The following is a 7,080-nucleotide window of genomic DNA, read 5'->3' on the forward strand; positions in this document are numbered from 1 at the left end:
ACTCTCCTGCCTTCCAGATATTGTACTTTTCTTTTAACAATTTATTTAGTTTTACTTTTATGTATGTGGGTGTTTGCCTGAGTATATAAGTCTGTGCACCATGTGTATACAGTGCCCATGGTAGTGAGCAGAGGGTATGAGATAAGTTGGAAATAGAGATAAGGGTGCCTGTAAGCCACTATTTGGGTCCTCTGAAAGAGCAGTCAGTGCTGTTAACCACCCTCCTCAATCTTCAATTTGTACATTTTATCATAAGCCACTAACCACAAATGATCTATATATAAGTGATCTATATAACATTACTCTAATAGTTAATTTTATATGTCATTATGAATGGTCAGATAATGTCAGGTACTTAGTTAAGAATTATTCTGGTCATGTCTGAGAGGATATATAATATTAATGTTTGAACAGACAGATAGAGAAAACAGATTACCATCCCAATGTGATGGATGTCATTCAGTTGGCCAAAGACCTGCTTAGAACAAAGAAGCTGAGTGAAGGAAATTCCATTCTTTGTGCCTGTCATTCCAGCCTGGGGCCTTGGTCTTTCCTGCCTTTGAACTCAGATGTGGGCTTGAATTTATATCATCAGTTCTCCATGTTGTTAGGCATTCAGGCACTTGACAAAAATTCTTTCTCTGTGTCTCTGGGGTTTCTAGTCTGTCAACTATAGATTTGGGGGCCTCTCTGATTCTCTGAATTGTATAAGTCAATTATTTTTTGATAAAGATGGCTAGGAAAAGACAGAGAATTTGTGTTCTCTCCCTTCTTCCCTTCTTCCCTTCCTCCCTTCCTCCCTTCCTCTCCTGGAGTACCTTTATTCACAGCATCAACCCTTGTTACAACTATCTGCAATTTATCCAAAGCCTGGATGTAGCCATAATTTTCAGAAACCCTCTGATCCCAAAGGAGTCATTATCTCTCTCCAAACTGAAATGATTCCAGGATACACACAAAAGCCCAAAACAATATAGCTTTCATTTCTTGTTTAGTTTAAATCTGAACACTGAAAATCTACTGGGACTTTCCATATTAACAAAATGCATGTATCATACCTTCTGTCTCCTTGCCATTAATTATTAAAAATTTGCAGGTCCATGCATGGGCCTCCATCCAGGCCCGCTGGTAGTTCTCATTATGAGGTCCGCAGCACGACACTAGAGGCCCTTCATCTTATCCCAGATGGAAGGAGGTGGCTTCCCACAGGGAAGTACTGTGGGAGCTCAGTGGGAGAGAAGGCTTCTTTGGGAAAAGGGAACATGTTTCATGTCACCTTCCTAAGAAACAAGAAACTAGGAAATATAAGTTGATGTTTTTGAAGACAGAATTTGTTAACAAAAATAAGGCTTTGTTCTTCTGAGCACTATGTTCCTAATGTGGGATTTAAACATGATAGGACTCAGCCCCTTTCCCGAGGAGCAGGTAGAGGGGCACCCCAAGCCTGTTGTTTTGGGTGTCAGTGGAAGTCATTGCACCTCCAGACACAGATAGGATTTCAGTTCTCGATGATGAATGTGTAGCATCTGTTCTCCAAGTGGCCTTCTCCTCCCTACCTCACTGGCCACTGAATGCCCCTTTAGTTCATTATTTCCTCCACAGCATTGCTGCTCTCTCTCTCTCTCTCTCTCTCTCTCTCTCTCTCTCTCTCTCTCTCTCTCTCTCTCTCTCTCTGTGTGTGTGTGTGTGTGTGTGTGTGTATACAGATGCACATGTCCACATGCACATAAAGGCTAATGGGCAACCTCTGGCATTAACGTCAAGAACTGTCCACTGTCCACTTCCTTTGATATGGTATTCTGTACTTGACCTCGAAGTTGTTAATTTGTCTACACTGGTTAGCCAGGGCTTCACAGGGATCCTTCTGTTCCTGGAAGTGCATCTACCATGGCCTACCATTTGGGTGCTGGAGATTGAGCTCCTGCCCTCCTGACCTTACTGACTAAGCCACTCCATCAGCCCCTGGTCTTCCTTCCTCTTTTTCTTTCCTGGCTTGATTCTTCCCCCTCGTCAATAGAAGATACACATGATGTCAGCAGGACTTTGCTTTATTTCCTTCAACATCTAAAGTCATCCCCAGGGTCACTGTCAGTATGAGAAGGCAGGGAAGCAAGTAAAATAATACAAGAAAAAGCCTAGGAAAAGACACCATCCACAGAAATAGGCTGTAGCCCTCACTTCTCCCTACCTTTCGTCCTATTGGCATCCAAATTTGGATGCACATTTCTTCCTCTGAGCCATCTGCTCTGAAGCCTTCAGCTCAGCAGACTCTTACTGCCCCTAGATTCCTGGATCTCTTCTTGTTTAGTTATTGCCCCACCACCACAGTACAGAGCCACGCCTACATGCCATGCCTGTTCTCTATTCTTTGAAGCTGATGTTCTCTGTGTTGGGAATATCATGCCTTTTCCAATCTTTCTATGACAAAGTTCCATCAATCTTCAAAACACAGAACACCAGTTTGAATGTGTATAAAAAGACATTCTATGCTTCACTCCTTCTTTAAAAGGGGGAACAAGAATACCCTTGGCAGAGAAGAGAGAGGCAAAGATTAAAACAGAGACTGAAGGAACACCCATTCAGAGCCTGCCCCACATGTGGCCCATACATATACAGCCACCCAATTAGACAAGATGGATGAAGCAAAGAAGTGCAGACCGACAGGAGCCAGATGTAGATCACATCTGAGAGACACAGTCAGAATACAGCAAATACAGAGGCAAATGCCAGCAGCAAACCACTGAACTGAGAATAGGACCCCCGTTGAAGGAATGAGAGAAAGAACTGGAAGTGCTTGAAGGGGCTCGAGACCCCATATGTACAACAATGCCAAGCAACCAGAGCTTCCAGGGACTAAGCCAATACCTAAAGACGATACATGGACTGACCCTGGACTCTGACCTCATAGATAGCAATGAATATCCTAGTAAGAGCACCAGTGGAAGGGGAAGCCCTGGGTCCTGCTAAGACTGAACCCCCAGTGAACTAGACTGTTGGGTGGAGGGCAGCAATGGGGGGAGGGTTGGGAGGGGAACACCCATAGGGAAGGGGAGGGGGGAGGGGGATGTTGGCCCGGAAACCGGGAAAGGGAATAACACTCGAAATGTATATAAGAAATACTCAAGTTAATAAAAAAAAATTAAGTATAAAAAAAAAGAGAAAAAGTCTTTTAAAATATTTCAATAGGGGGCTAGAGAGATGGCTCAGTGATTACGAGTACTACAAGTACATATTCTTCTCTCAGAAGACGTGAATGTGATTTCCTAGACCCATGATGGATATCACAGCTGTCTATAACTCCGTCTCCAGGGGATCCAATTCCCCATAGCTTCTGCAGGCACCCGAACATTCTCACACAGGCACATACATACATACATACATACATACATACATACGCATATGACGATGCATGCGTGTGATCCCAGCAAGGCATAAGGAGAGACAGGAGAAAAAAAAAGACATTCTACTAAATAGGCATTTCCCTTTGATCAGTTGCAACTCATAAATGGTTGGGTTTTCTCTTGGCACAGAGTAATTTTCAGCACATCTCTAGAAACTTCTTTTTGTCCCCTGTAGCATGCGAGTCTTCCCTTTAATGAGTTGTTTGTGTCACTATGGTGGGGAGAAGTCTTACATTAAACCCAAGTGCTGATAAATTACATTCTTTGAGACAGGCAAAATTATGAGCAAGAAATTAATATTTAATTAGTCACATCAGATAATAAATAAGAAGTGTAAAGAAGACAGAAAAGGCCAACAGAAAAGGCTATCTCTGAAAGACTTCCCCTCCCTGACTTCCAGTGAACTCACAGTGTGAACATCACAGTTACAGTTTTTCAAAACTGGAGTTCATTTACACAGTGGATTTTGGTACTCTCTATGATATGTCACAGATACCTATGTCCTGTCTCCTCAAGGATCCTATGAGGTTGTAGCAGACAGAAACTCTATCCTGTACAACATTTACCTAGAACAGGCTACAAAGCAAGATGTCAGTACTATGGTAAAAACAAAATAAAAACAAAAAAACGCATGGAGCAGATCCTGGGCAAGAGGGAGGAGAGCTGGAGATCAAGGGCCGCTGTGGCCCACACTCAGCGGGACTGCCAGACAGGATTGGATCCAGTGTGGACGATTAAATCAAAGGAAAGGAGGCTTGTTCTTTTACATAGTTGGCTCACAGTGGCTCCTCAGGTGCCTTCAGGATGCCTGCAGCACTTGTAAAAAACAGTCAGATCATCTGTGAGGTGTGGGCCAGCAATCTTGAGGAAGAGATGCGAAAGATCCATGAGATTGTCCTCAACTACATACAACTTTATTGCTATGGACACAGACTTTCTAGGTATTGTTCTGTGACAAATTGGTGAATTTCGCAGGTCCATAGATTACCAATATTAGCTTTGTGGTGCAGTGCTGATCTTCTAAAAATCAGCCTTACATTCACAAATGAAAATGGGGAGTACCCTTCTGGAATAAAAACATGGCAGTTCAACTTCAAGTTCAACCTGACTGAGGATATGTACTCGCAGGATTCCATAGACCCAGGGTTGCAGTTCTAGAAACATGAGGAGGGAGGGATCAATAAGCTGCACTTTCTGGAGCTGCTTATGACATCAGGAATAGTTCTCTGTGATAACGTCGAGTCATTTCACAGTGGCTATGATTTTGGCTATATAGTAAAGCTGTTTACAGATTCTCAATTGCCAGAAGAACACGAGTTTTGTTGGTTTTTTTTTTCACATCCTTAATATTTTTTCCGTCCATTTATAATGTGAAATACCTGATGAAGAACTGCAAAAATCTTCAGGGAGGCCTTCAGGAGGTGGTCAATCAGTTGGATTTGCAGAGGATTGGAAAGCAACATCAAGCAGGCTCAGACTCTCTGCTGATGGGGATAGCTTTCTTGGGGATGAAAGAGCTATTCTTTGAGGACAATATTGATGATGCCAAGTATTGTGGGCACCTCTATGCCTGGGCACAGGAATGGCCCAGAAGCAGAGTGAGGATGTGGACTCTGCCCAGAAGATGAGCATCTTGGCCATGATCAACAACATGCAGCAGTAGTAGTATGTATACCATGCGGCCTGTGCTGTCTGCCCTGCCATTGACCTGAATCTGCTCCAAGCAAAGATTTTGGGTTTTTGTTAAAAGATGACTATTTTAGTTCCAAGAGGGGGTTTGCTCTGAATTTGTAAACAAGTCTTCCTTGTCCTCATGTCCATACCCCTCTGCCACCTCCTGCCACCAGCATCCATGGCTTCATGGACACCTTTTTAAATCTCCAGGATGTCTGAAACAAACCAGTAAAATGTATATGACTCTTGCCAAAAAAAAAGAAGAAAACCAAAATAAATAAATAAAACACATAAAGTACAGGTGCTACCACAGCCAGTCAGGAGCTTCATCTGCTGACACAAAGGATGAGAGATGAATCAAAATCAAAAATACTATGACTATTGAAATGAACTTTGCTATCAGCATCCCTAATATGAAATTATCTCTAAATTAGAGTCAATAAGGTTTAAAAGGAAACTTTATTTTGATACAATACAACCTACAACAAGTGAGTCAGACACAATCTCTGATTTCAGATGAAATGAACAATTTGTCTCTCAGATGTCTCATTTGTCCCCAGACAGCTATACTAAGGCATACTGAAATCATGTAAGTATTACTATAGTTGACAGGAAGTTAGTCTGATGTGTGCAGTAAAATGGAGTTGAAAACATTGTTTCCCAATCAATTATACCAAATAAATTCTTCTGAAAATGAGTACAGCCAGCTCCTCTCATTGTCTTGCACTTTGCTCTATATTTGTTTTTGTGATGGGCACACCATGAGGTAGTACAGAAGGGAAGTTGAGGCTGACTTGTTATGCTGAAAATCAAACTAAATGTAGAAATACACCCCATCAATAAATAATAGCAAATGGGACTGAACTTTACATTGAAAAATAAGAAGCAAATTTGAGGCAGAAGGATTACCTTCAGTTTCCAAACATCCAATACCTGACTGAGGAGAGTATCAATGATACCAAATCTCACACTGACTGAAGAATTGATTGAACAACTTGACAAACTGAAACTTCTGTTTTCTGTTTCATGGTTCATGTCTGTATCTGTAAAAATACAAGAAGCATACATGATACAATTCCAGGAAATGCCACTGGATTTTCTCTGTAGCATACTGCTCAGTATGTAATGTCTTGCTTTGTTTCCTGTAGAACACTGCCTAATATGTAATGCCTGGTTTTGTTTCCTTTCCATCTTCCTTACAATCCCATTCATCTACACTGCTTGGCCTCTGTCCTTAACAAAAATTAAGTTCAAGTAACCCCAAGGAGAAAGTGGAGATTACAAACAGTGTATCAATTCATTGTCTATTTCCCTCTGCTTGGTATTACTCAAAACATAATAATTAAATAGATTTTACTCAAAATGCTAGCAAATATCATGGGGAATTTATACTAATAAATGAATAAGATTTTGAGTAGTGTCTTCAATAAGAAATCTAAAATAGCTCTTCTAAAAGAAAAATATTTTCTCACTATTAACCTACATTACCAAAACAAAGTCAAGCAAATACTATAATCTGGCTTTTCTTTTTTACAACTTGCATTTCTATATATCCATATAATTATATAAAATGATAATTATTAAATTTAATATAAGGTTCTGGATAGTTTAAAATGGACTAGAAATAACTTTCTGTAAAAGGTCAAAGAAAGTGCTCGCTTCGGGAGCACATATACTAAAATTGAAATGATACAGAGATTAGAATAGCCCCTGTGCAAGGATGACACAGAAATTCATGAAGTGTTTCATATTTTTTAACTGGCTGAAAGAAAAAAGGAAAACAGGTCTAAAGGAGTGCTGACACAAAGGCCCACAGGAAGGTCAAGCCACCATCAGAAACAGCAAGACAAGCTAACACCAGAGACAACCTGATGGTGAGACACAAGCACAGGAACCCAAGCAACAGAAACCAAGACTACTTGGCATCATCAGAGCTGTCTTCCCACCAAAGCAAACACTGGATATTCAAACATGCCAGAAAAGCAAGATCTAGATCTAAAATCAC

At 41.0% G+C, this 7,080-nt stretch overlaps 1 non-coding gene and 1 pseudogene across 1 annotated transcript; both read left to right on the forward strand.

The window, feature by feature from the left end:
* Positions 1-4,151: 4,151 nt before the first annotated feature.
* Cnot8-ps1 (CCR4-NOT transcription complex, subunit 8, pseudogene 1) lies at positions 4,152-5,064 on the forward strand (annotated as a pseudogene).
* A 1,662-nt stretch (positions 5,065-6,726) lies between these two features.
* Rnu6-767 (RNA, U6 small nuclear 767) lies at positions 6,727-6,830 on the forward strand. Its single transcript, XR_015678736.1, has one exon. It is a non-coding gene; the product is annotated as a U6 spliceosomal RNA (small nuclear RNA).
* The last annotated feature ends 250 nt before the right edge of the window (positions 6,831-7,080 follow it).

Source organism: Rattus norvegicus, chromosome 2, assembly GCF_021556685.1.
Source record: "Rattus norvegicus strain SHRSP/BbbUtx chromosome 2, alternate assembly SHRSP_T2T, whole genome shotgun sequence".
NCBI classification, from domain to species: Eukaryota; Metazoa; Chordata; class Mammalia; order Rodentia; family Muridae; genus Rattus; species Rattus norvegicus.